Here is a 12,426-nt window from a genome sequence, read left to right as displayed (position 1 = left end):
TTTTAAGTGGTATAAACTTGTCGAAAGTAAATGCTACAGCTTGCCATTTACTAATTGGGATTTGGGTCGTCATGATTGGCACGGTTTTAACTAATTGGTACAAAACTAGCTTCACGATGGAGATGATTGTGCCGGAAGATGTGACCGCTCCATGGCGCACCTTTATTGACGTAGCAGACTTCAATTTCTTCATTCCCGTAGAATTTTTCAATTTCGACCCAGGCCTTAGCATCGACTATGATGGGCTTATTCGAAGTTTTTACTATAAGTTATTCCTCTTTTTAAAGAGGTTGACATGGCCGCATCCTCAGTTTGGAGACACAAATATTGTCGAAGGTAGGAATGACATAGTCCTAAGGTGGCATGATGCAATGACCGCAGCTGCCACGTGGAATATGGGCTACCCAGCATTTAAATCGGTAGAAGTCCTAAGACCATTAATGTACAATAGTACTGAGCATTTTATAAAGAACTTGACTGGATGTGAGCACGTGGGATATTTGGACACTGGTGAAAACATTGATAGCCTACTGGCCTTCTTAAACGATAAGATTATGAGGAGAAAGTCCTTTATGAAGGGGGAGGATGAAATATTAAATCATTTCCAGGGTTGGGAGCTACCTTCAATTCGAAACAGTTACGTCTTTGAGAGAATGAAGATAATGGTGTCGTCGGGTATTTATGGCTATATCGATTCCTGGTATAAACGAGTAAAGCCTATGAAATTGTTTAACCATTATGCACCAAGTAATGAGACTAGGGAAGATATAAATGGGGTATTTCTTGGATTAGGGTTTAGCTCGAAAATTTCTACGGCTTTCTGGATTGGTGGAATTATGATAGTTTTAAGCTTAGTTGTTTCGTTGGGGGAAGTAATTGTTTATGGTTTGTGGCATTAATATAGGTAATATCGTTCCCAGATTAATGTTCCGTTTAGGGCTGACAAATCCGGATACTCCGAATTCGAAAAATCCGGATTTTTCGGATTTCGGATACTTCGAAATCCGGATTTCAATAACTTAAAGATTCATATTTATTAACGATGTAAAGATTCAAATCTTGGGGAGAAGTGTGAGTTTAATGAAATTAGCATGCTATCCATTCCAAATATATTTAGTTTATCATATCCGACATTAAACTCACTTTTTTGAAATCCATTTTTTCAGTTCATGAACTGGGAAAAATGTCCAAAAATTACCCGCATCGTCGGAAAGTTTTCAGAAATATTGAAACTTCTAAAAAAGCTGAGATTGCAATTGAAATTAATAATATGACATCTGTCTGATTCGTTCAAATATCCAGGAAATAAATAATAACAATAAATAATTCAAATCCGGATTTAAATCCGGATTTGGGTCCCAAGAAAAACGGATAATCCGAAATCCGGATTTGAAAATTGGGAACGGATTTGTCAGCCCTAGTTACGCTTGCACAACTGTCGTATAAATTACTGCTACGCAAGGTGTGTGTGAAAAGTTTCTCCTTCTCATAGCAATTGTGAGCGTACAGAAGCATACTTACCAACATATTTGAGCGGCTATATTTTTTATAAGTACATACTCTAACATCTTGTCTGTCCAACGGCACACACACATCATCATAGTTTAGTCACTTCTTAACTTTATGTAGATAGTCGCTTCTTAAATTGATAGCAATTGTGTCATGAATTGCAAACAAGTTTCTATTAACTGATATTTGTTGTCATTGATATGTTAACTAGTCACTCAGCAGGTAATTTGTGAAATTCTGTAACAAAAACTTACTTAATTCTTTAATTTTACCAGATTATTAAGAACACAATTACATACACTTATTATAATGGCGTGTGAGTATGCATGTGCATATACATATGTATATACTTTTATATTCAAATTTAATTGGAAATTTAATTCACCTTATCTTATTTTATTTTAATTATTTTGTAATTTTTTTAGAATTTCATAGCCTGAAGAAGCTGTAATTTATCACCTTGAAAGAAATTTTGTCAGAAATTGTACAGGAAATTAAGTCAATTTTAATAATTTACTTAAGTTTTCACAGGTTTACTAATTTTTTTGAGATAAATAAATTGCCTATTTAGAAAAATTAAACGTCCGTGTGTAACCTTCGAACGAATAAGAACACTTTAAGTTTGGTGTTACGAAAAGAATCCGCAGCTCCGATTGGAACCTAAATGATGGAATGGAGAAAGAGCTCGACATGCACAATAAATTTATACGTTACAGAAATTTAGCACAGATCAAGTGCCGACATTGTGTCTCAAAGTAATCAATCATATCAGGAGTCTCACTCAACTTGAGATAAAAAGTTATGTCTTGAAGATGAGAACTTGAGCGAGATTTATTTGTTGTAGGGGTGGTACTGTGGTACGCTCAGAGATATGATGCCACCCATAGTTCTCTCCGATACCCGGGCTTTACACAGACTTGCCAATAATTCTGGGAAATCCCACCCGTTTGAGATTGGAGATATATGTAATAAATATGTGTATGTGTCACCACTCTTTAAGGTACGGTTTTCAGCATTTTCACATAAAAACAGGTTGGTAAGGTTACCGTGAAAGATTTTAAAACATTGAAAATTTGCTACTTGTTTGATAACCGCCCAGGAAGTTGAGTCGTCTTCAATTATTTTAGTACATATATGTACTAAAATATATGCATTTGGGACCAGCCCTGGCATTATATTACACTGTGAGGCCGTGTTAAAGTACTCTCCTGCACTCTATTTCTCCACTGTCCCTCATGAAATAGCTCCTCCCTATAGGGCGGATTTGTCCTCTTTAGAGAGTCACGGATTCATCTGACCACCATCAGACGCAGAAAACAAAATTCTAAACACCGGAGAATGCATTTCCCTGAGGTCGAATCCTCCCCCCCCGGTCTATCTATGACTACTAAAGTGGTCTTGATAAGTAATACATAAGTACATACATACCATCTATCTAGCAATACTTACAGTATTAGTATTATTCATGTGAAATTGAATAAAACACTTTTGCATAATACCCTTATGACATACAATTTTTTGCATATAAGCACCACTTATTTACCATAGATTTTTTACATAACTACTTTTCACATAACAAGTTGAAATTCATGATTAGTCATAATTATTCATGCACAAAGTAAAATAGTGCACCAATAGTATCTAATGTATCCAATAATGATGATTTTTGATAATTTTTAAGAGAATATGTACAACTGAGAATTTTTGGTGATTGTTTGAACGGGGAAAACATTTTTTTGTAAATTTAGCCGGGTGTGGTGAACGCAAATTGGGTCAAGGCGGAAAACTTAAAATATATACATACTCACTCAATTTTCGTACGCTAAATTACGTACATTGTACTCAACAAATCGAAGGGGAATCAAAATCGGCTAATGACTAATAGATAATGTCTAACAAGGGAACCTTCCGAGGTGCCGGTCGCGTCCCAATGTTTTTTAGAATCTACTAGGGTCCTAGATAGATGAAGGATCCGCTCATATTTCCTTGCAAAACTGATATTTGGCGCCAAACTTAAAAAATTGCATTTTCGACCAATTTCAAACCAACATAACTTTTACAGTTTCGGTGGGATTTTCAAAATTTTATACTTAAAATGATCACAAAAGTCGAAATTTTAAGAAAAACTAAAAAATAATTTTTTAATATTTTTGAGCAATTTTTACGATTTTTTCGACGAGCCTCCATTTCTAAGAAAATTACGAAAATTTGCAAAAACTTCAACCTGACAATTTTTTGAAAAATTTTGTGACATATGAAAGTTGAACCATTTGTCATGATCTTGGTCAAAAATTTTAAAAATCCGTCCAAGATTTCAAAAGTTATGGCGGTTTTAAAAATACAGTCAATTTTAGCTAATGTGGTGCCACGGCACTACGAAAAATATACGTTTTGCACGGAAATAAGAATGGATCCTTCATCTAGGGTCCTAGTAGATTCTAAAAAACATGGTGGGCATCCTGGACGCGACCGGCACCTCGGATGTTTCCCTTGTAAGTGCTCGTATGACTTGTGAAGATGATGGGTCAAGTACAAGGTCATCTAATATGACAGCCTACATTTGAGAAGCATTTTGGTTCCTATATTAGTACAATAGGGGTTTCTCTTGCTAATTCCTTCCTAATTTACGAATTATACTAAATAGGATTGTGTAAACCTGATGCTTACATAATCGGTGGTTATTCAAAATTACACTATGCAATAAGGTTATTATGCAAAAAAAATGTAATTTCACCGTGCAGGTAATTTTGCATAATACCAAACAGGACAAACTTTAGTATCGAGAAATAAATACCTGCCTAACTACATATATCTGCCAGATTTACAAAGCCTTACGAATAACCGAAATTAAGTATGTACATATTATTTTTACGGTATTGACATATTTCCCCTGTAAGGATATATGTAAATTGTTCTTGGTTGACGATTTAATTTACTTCCAATCAAATCAACCATTCCACACAAGCGTACCATTTAGGTATTTACATATGTATGCACGTCACTGTATTTTGGGTGGATGTAACATTTGGCATTTAAAGCGATCACGGATCAGTCATATACATAAAAATGTATTCAAAATACGGCCTTAAACTGATCCAAGTCGCCCTCCTCCTGTCTTTTTATTTGGGCTCAAACTGCATCATTTTCAACACGAGAACCAAAACTTTCTACACAGCGAAACATTCCACTTTTCGGTTACTGCCGGCCACATTTTTGATTGGTTTCGTAACACTTTTTTTCTGGTGGAGAACGATTGAAATATTTTTGTACAAGTGTGGAAACAAAAACGAATATTTCCACATTTCGTACACTTTCTCCTTCCTTTTCACTCTGGGAATAGCTGCCTTAATTTTCTTGAACATGTTTAAATTGCATTTTTGCCAAATTATGACGCAAGTGGTGCGATACTGCTTGTATGTTGAGGGTAAGGAAATAAATATGTACTTTTTAACCACTTTGCAATTTCTTAATCAGATTAAATTAAATTAAAGCAGATTAAGTTAATCTGCTTTAAGGGATACAAATGTAATTTAAACAACACGGAAATACAGTAAATTAAATGTTTTCTTTAATATAAACGACATTATATGCATATGTAAATGTCTAAATGAGGTTGCTAATGACGTGTAATTTTTGCAAAAATAACAAATTGCATAATTTGTAGGTACATTTGTAGGTAGGTCAAACGGAAGTAACTTTGACCTTAATTTTTATCATGACAATTTAAAAGATATGGTACAGTAGTACACGCTTAGAAAATGGTACTAAATCATTACTGGGCGGAGTACATACACTGCACTGTTATGTACATTGTAGAAAGTACGGGAGTGCGTATATATACATATGTGGCTTCACCAGCACGGTGATAACGGGCATTACCTGGCAGCAATGCAAGTACTTCATTGTAATGAAAACTAACCACTTATGTATGCTTAGAATAAAACTATTATCAATTCGTGAGAAGTTTTTACTAAATCAATACCATCGAGGAGTGTATATGTGACTTCACCACGTCTCTAACAGTGTAGCAAATTTTGAAGGACCGGTATAATTTTAAAACCAAGCGGTGGAAACTTTAATACCGAGAAATCAATCTCTGCCCGACTATACACTCTTAGCAAAACGGTATTGAATCAATTTGACTCATCTCCAAACGGGGAGCCCACAAGACTTAACCAAATTCTGATAATATTTACCCCACATTGTGATAAATCTTCCCCACAATGTGTAAACGTAACACTGGATAGTGAGGATTTAACACATTGTGGGGAAGATTTATCACAATGTGGGGTAAATATTATCACAATTTGGTTAAGTCATGTGGGCTCCCCCTTTGGTGATGATTCAAATTGATTCAATACCGTTTTGCTAAGAGTGTACCAGATTACTAACACTACGCATACAAATTTCCTAGGCGAATGGATGATCAACTACGATCCTGCCAAATCCATGACTGGGATCGGTCTCGATGTCTTGGTCGCATTGGGGACCATTTTCTTCATATCAGTACCTTGGGCGACAACCTTGCATTATTTATTGTTTCCACAAACTCCAATATTTCTGACTACCCTGCTCCCACCGAAATGGAGAAATGACACCCGGATATATTGGGGCTACTCGTCGTTACCGACGTATTATGCGTTCGCGGCATGGCAAAATTTATGGGTTTTCGCACTCTTGGGTTCCGTTTACATGTGTAAGTTTTTAAGGTTACTAAGAGAGTAAATCGTTGGCAAATATTTTATCATCAATGATACGGATATTCAGTAGAAATTCCCCGGGTAGTGCGAATTAGGGTTTCGATTTTCCGGCAAAAACGATTTTTTACCACGGCAGGTGGGAAAAAGTGGTAAAAACCGGGAAAAACGGTTCTTACCGTCCAAAATGGGAAATATGGCTGTCCATGTATTTAGTTATGGGGAAAGCTAACTTCTTTAATAATCAATATTTCCGGAATTGGACTTCATATTCGTGATCTCCACGAATTTCTGAAAATTTTGATATGTAATACGGGCACTTTTGATCAGTTTTAATTATTTTTCCAATTTTCCATATGAATGCATGTTAATTTTAGAGATTGTTCGAATTGAACCGTATTACCAACTTATTTTCTCAGAATTTGATGGAGAATACGAATATGAAGTCAAATTTTGAAAATCTTAAGTTTTAAAGAAGTTGTTTCGGATTGCCCCAAAACCAGAGTTTTTCCAATTTCTTCCATTTTTCCCATTTCCCACCCATTTTGGGTGGGTGGTAAAAATGCCTTTTTCCCACTTTTTCCCGCTGCCCTGGTCAATTTGGTTTTTACCAATCGAAACCCTGGTGCGAATACCGCTGGTCTCAAATGTCTTTCTGATACCCAGACCCAGGTGGATACTTATTTATCGGCTACCCGTAGCATCCTACTATCCATTCGAGTTAGCATGTTCTCATCCTAACATACAAAGCAAATAAGCTTTGAAAAAATTGCCAACTTCAGATGGATACAATCCTTATTACGAATGCAAAGTTCTCTAATGTGTTCTAAAGTTAAAATTTTTTGCGAAGTTTGGTTCTGCCAGTGTGTGCAAAAAGGCAGCCTTTGTGCTTTTTCTGCGTGCCTTTTTGCCTTTTTCAATGCCCTTTTGCCTTTTTGCGTGCCTTTTTGCCTTTTTGATGCCTTTTTGCCTGTTTGATGCCTTTTTGTTCAATTTTTGACGATTGAATCGGATTTATTGTCGTTTATAACGTATTAAGGAAATTGCAGAATCTGCAATATGTTTTTAAAATTGTATTGGAGGGTTCTGACTTTCATCAATACTTCAAATTAGTTGAATACTTTTCCCCAGACATTTTCAGCGTTGTTTCTACATCGCCATCAGCTTAATTAATCAAATTTTGACTCTAAAGCTCATATTTGCGAAAAGTGTAAAGAACGCAATGAATAACTTTCACTTTAATTTTATCACGGGGTTTTCGTCTCATCTCGCCCCAAATTAGCAAAAGGGCAAAACGGCAAAAAGGCACAGATTTTTGTGGGGCAAAAAGGCAAAGAGGCAGGCAAAAAGGCTATGCCTGCCTCTTTGCTCTGCACACACTGGTTTCTGCTAACAATGCGAACTCGTAATGAATATCAAACCATATTTTTATATCACACTAAGGACGAATATTCTCATGTCCAGTTTCAATTTTGCCTTTGCTCTGTTGTGAATTCCGTGTTGGAGGAAAGAATCAGAAAACTCGAGCCCTCCGGTCAGCCTGGAACCTGCCGTTAGAATACAGATGTGTGGAACTGATGCACACACAATTGATGTCGTTTGTGGGATACGCACTGACCGGCTTGCACGTAGCATTCGGTCAATTCATTTTGTTTGCAAACGTTTCCGTCATATCGGATAAATCCCTGATGGAGAATCAAATTAAGGTATGGAAACAATTGTATGCAAATTTCAAATTTGTTTGGGACAATTTTGTTTCTTAAAGTTAAGAAAGTGTTGATTTTCATAAAATCTTAATAAGTAATCGTGTCAGGTTATGCTCATCTCCTGTACGCTATGTTTACCGCAAAAAAAATCACCAGGAGAAATTATTTGTACTTGTACACTATTTCAAATACAATGCTAAAATCCATATTATAAGCTGGAAATGTTTGTCTGCAACGGAAATGAAAGTAATTTTCCGTGACGGAAGTGAAAGTTTCACTTCCGCTGCCAACCGACATTTCCAGCTAATAATACAGATGCAATGCAAAAATAATTGTGTGGAATTATAAACAATACCGCTTAATTTTCACGAAAATCAAATAAACCCGTCGCTCGGCGGGAGACGGGCTTATACGCTAGTAAATAATACCAAGCGGTATTCATGCATACATGTTAATATGACTTTACTAACGTGGTATTGAATTGACAATTAATATATACCTCGGTATTAAAGTTTTACCATATCGATAGTACATTTTTATTGACCCGTTGAATTTAAATACCCAAAGGTAGCAACTTTAATACCAGGAAATGAATACCTGCGTGACCATACCAGATTTCTAGCAGTGTAAGCATAATTCTTCGCAGGAGTGTAACAAACTTAAAAAAGTAAACACTATTTAGCGGATAATCAGCATACATCGTGGCCAAGAATTATCTGACCACCCAAATAAATCGACATATCGGACCACAAAATTTGCTGAAACTTTTTTGTTGTCGTGTTCTCGGATCTAATTTTTTCTGACAATGTCACCCAGACTTGTACCTTCATTTGTGGAAAAAATTATAAAAATAAACCAGCGTTTGGATGAAGCAGCAGGAATTTCACAAATTGGTCGACAATTTTGAGTCGCTGGAAAAATAGTCAGGTTGTGGAGGAACCGTAAGTCAATCAGCCAAGCTAGTTATCTCAGACGACACACCACATCCTCGGTCATACCTGAGAATACGATTTTTATAATAGTCCAACGAAAATCTGGTAGTTCGACAATAATGTGTGAAGCGGTCCTGAATCTCACATATCGATATTTACTATTTTGGTAGAAAATATGTCGTTCCATTATCCAAAATCATGTGAAAGCAGTGATTTTGGTCACATATCTTCCTGAACCCAAAAACAAACTCTTTTTCGGACAAAAATATTCAAGGTTGAGTTGATTTTGTCGAGTTTCTTGATGAAAACCGCTATTTGACTGCTGATGTAAAGGGCCGAGGAATTTTGTGTACGGACACAACCGAAATATATGGTCATCCTGTGGCGAGTCCTCACTACATGAGGTACCAAACTGTGTATAGAAACGGGCTCCCAGATACGAAGATTGGAAAAAAGTGACTACCATTAATGGTTCGTATTTGGCTCTGTTCTCGAGGCGCGACGGAACTGGACGTCACTTTTGGTTGTCAAAAATTAGGTATACCGTTTTACCGTGGCCATATCTCGCCACTGTACTTCGATACCCTGAGGACTAAGCAACTTTTTTCAAATTCGAAAGAAATTCCATATGAACCGGATGGAGTACCAGTCCACACTTCAAACACTACTACTTTATTTTTCGAGTATCGATCATCTACCACCTTAGCAAAGGGTGTGTGGAAGCACCCCGGACATGAACCCAATTAAAAATCTATGACCTTAGCTTAAATTTAAGGCGGTTTACGAAAGGGTTCCAGGCGAAACTGCTTCCAAGATCAGACATTTTAAAACCGCTTGGAAAAAAATTCCCAAAACTGTTTTGGAAAATATGTCAGAAAATTTGAGGACAAAATTTGAGGACATGCAAAATCGTCTGGAGTACCCACAAAGCATTAGTCTAGAGCATACTATAAGCGTTTTTGTTATTAAAATGTTTTTCTTGTGAAATTAACCAATGTTTGAGACTAAGGCATGTCCAGAAAGTAACTTAACAGTACAAAACGATACGCTTAATTCCGATCCCGCGAAATTATAAAATTTAAATTTATGGCATTCAAAGGACAAAGGATGGTAGTCGAAGTAACCAAAATTTGGAAACGATCCGACTTAAATGAACAAAATGCGGAGGGGTTAAAGTCAGGACTCGCCAAACGTGTTTTTCACTGCCACAAAAAAGTGGCTGGCCGAAATAAGAAAAAATTGCAGGGACATTTTACTTCTTGTAGGACCTCTAAATTCACAACCTACCGCAGTATTGGAATGTATGCGGCGGCTGCTGAAGTAAGATTGAAATACAATAAAGGCCACACCCACACAGAATCCTCCCCCAAAAAGGTATGTTGCGTGATAATTAATTTCAATATGCATCTTGCCATATCCCTTAGCAATTATGGTTTATAGATGGTAATGGACCCTCTACTGTGTTCCGACTTGAAGCCCATAAACTAGGCTTCACTGCTCACACAAACAATAAATTTCCAAATTATTTCGAGGATCAAGAAATATTAACAAAAACTGGCTTGCCATAAGTGCACAAAAAATGCTTGCAGCAATTAGTGGTCATTGACGATGGAACCCGGGTCACATTTGACCCATCTCAATTTCCAAGAGACAACTTTTTCCATACATTAGATCATAATGAAGTGGATTATGAAGCGAAATTAAAGAAAATAACAAAATCTCCCAAAACTGCCTAATTTTTCAACCCAAGCATGAGTTTGGGGATATTTTGGAAACCCATAAATAAAAGGCGTCTATGACCACAACGTGTACTTTCGGGAGTTTGTAAAAAATCAGTTATTACCCTACATAGATAGGCATTAGAAAACAGAAGAGGTCTTATTTTGGTCGGACTTATCAACGTGTCAGAATACAAAATTGTGACCAGCTATTTGGAGGAAAAAAACATTGAATATGCTCCCCAATAAATCAAGCCACCAAATGTCTCTTAACCTCGTGGGATTGAAAAGTCTTGGTTTGCCAGCAAACAACAATACTATTGTCGAGGTCAGGAGCCAAAAACTTTACAAGGTTTTAAAGTAATTCGAATGAAATTTTGAAAACTATGGCGGAGATAGCGGGAAAACAGCGTTTTGCCATAATTCCGAAATAATTCCCTCAGACGGATACAGGAGGGTCAGACAAACCATGAAAAGCATTACTAGCTGGTAGAACCATTAAGGATTCTGGTGAAGTTTTGCATTCTAGTTTGTACCAAGAACTTTTAATATTATACGAATTTAAAAACTGTTAAGTTACTTTCTGGACATGCTATATACCTCCCCTGGTCAGATAATGTTTGGCCACGATGTACATAATTTAGTAATTGTATTGCTCGCAAGGTGGGCCACCTTTCTTGCAATTTGCATTATTTCCAGTTTTTACGCCTTTTAAGATGGCCTAATAGATTTGTCAGGATTAGGATGTCTGTCCGTCCGTCTGTCTGTAAACTCTCTTTAAACAAATTCTATCGACTTGAAATTGTGTACACTTGATCTTCGGGTCAAAAGTAAGGATGAGTTCGAGAATGGGCTTGATCGGTCAAGTGGTTGGTCGGTGGGGGTAATGTCTATCCAAATGTGTTTTCATTAACTACCAAGAACCATTAGAGCATATAAGTGCATGTAAAATGTTTGTACCGAAAGCCATTTTAAAAAAGCCCCGCAAAGTTGCTTGGAGTAGGTTTTTTTTACACAGTAAAGAAATGCCGAAAAGCTGCACAAGCAAAATCAAGGATGTCGCGTTCTCAATTGTATAGCATGTTCGCTACAACTAAAGATTGTCATGGCAGAAATTAATTTCACATTTGTTTGTTCTTGAAGGTATTCGTTCTTATGCTGTCCATCATAGCGCAAGTAACCTGGACCTTTTTCCTCGAAGCGTTCGGCAGATTACTAGAAAACGGCAAGAAAACTGTGAAATCCTGGAAGGAAATGAAGTTCCGAACGCGAGAAGAGAAAGCATACATGAGTAAATTCAAGAAGAGTTGCAGACCATTGAGAACTGGAAAGGAGGGTTTATTTGTTATATCCAGGATAACTGTACTTAAGTTTATGCGAGCAATCATCAGGGGGACTTTCAGAGCTGTGCTTACAATTGGAAGGGTTTGATGCATACCTGGAATGTACCCTCTTAGAAATTCAGTATTCAAATAATGCCAAGCAATATTGATATGAATATGCATAACTCTTCCAAACTGGTATTAACAAGTCTATGTATGCGGCATTAACAAATTTCCGAGTGGTTAACAAAACTTTGCACTAATTTCAAAACTCCGAATTGGCAGCGTTGCATATAAGGAATCCAAACAGAAACTTATTGATTATATTCGACTTTCGTTTCCGTTCAAATTTTGCAGTAAAATGTTCTGTAACTGCGTTCTTTAAATTCAAGTCAGTGGCCAAACATAATTACTAACGGAGAAGGGTAATTTACAGAATTTCGAATTATTAACAGGATTCCATGTTGTTCACAAAATTTGTTAGACGCAAATTATGTAGATTTAATCAAAGTCCGTTCCATCATTTGACTTTAATGGGTTAA

This window comes from Folsomia candida, unplaced genomic scaffold (genome assembly GCF_002217175.1).
Source record: "Folsomia candida strain VU population unplaced genomic scaffold, ASM221717v1 Fcan01_Sc031, whole genome shotgun sequence".
NCBI classification, from domain to species: Eukaryota; Metazoa; Arthropoda; class Collembola; order Entomobryomorpha; family Isotomidae; genus Folsomia; species Folsomia candida.
This window is presented reverse-complemented; position numbering follows the sequence as displayed.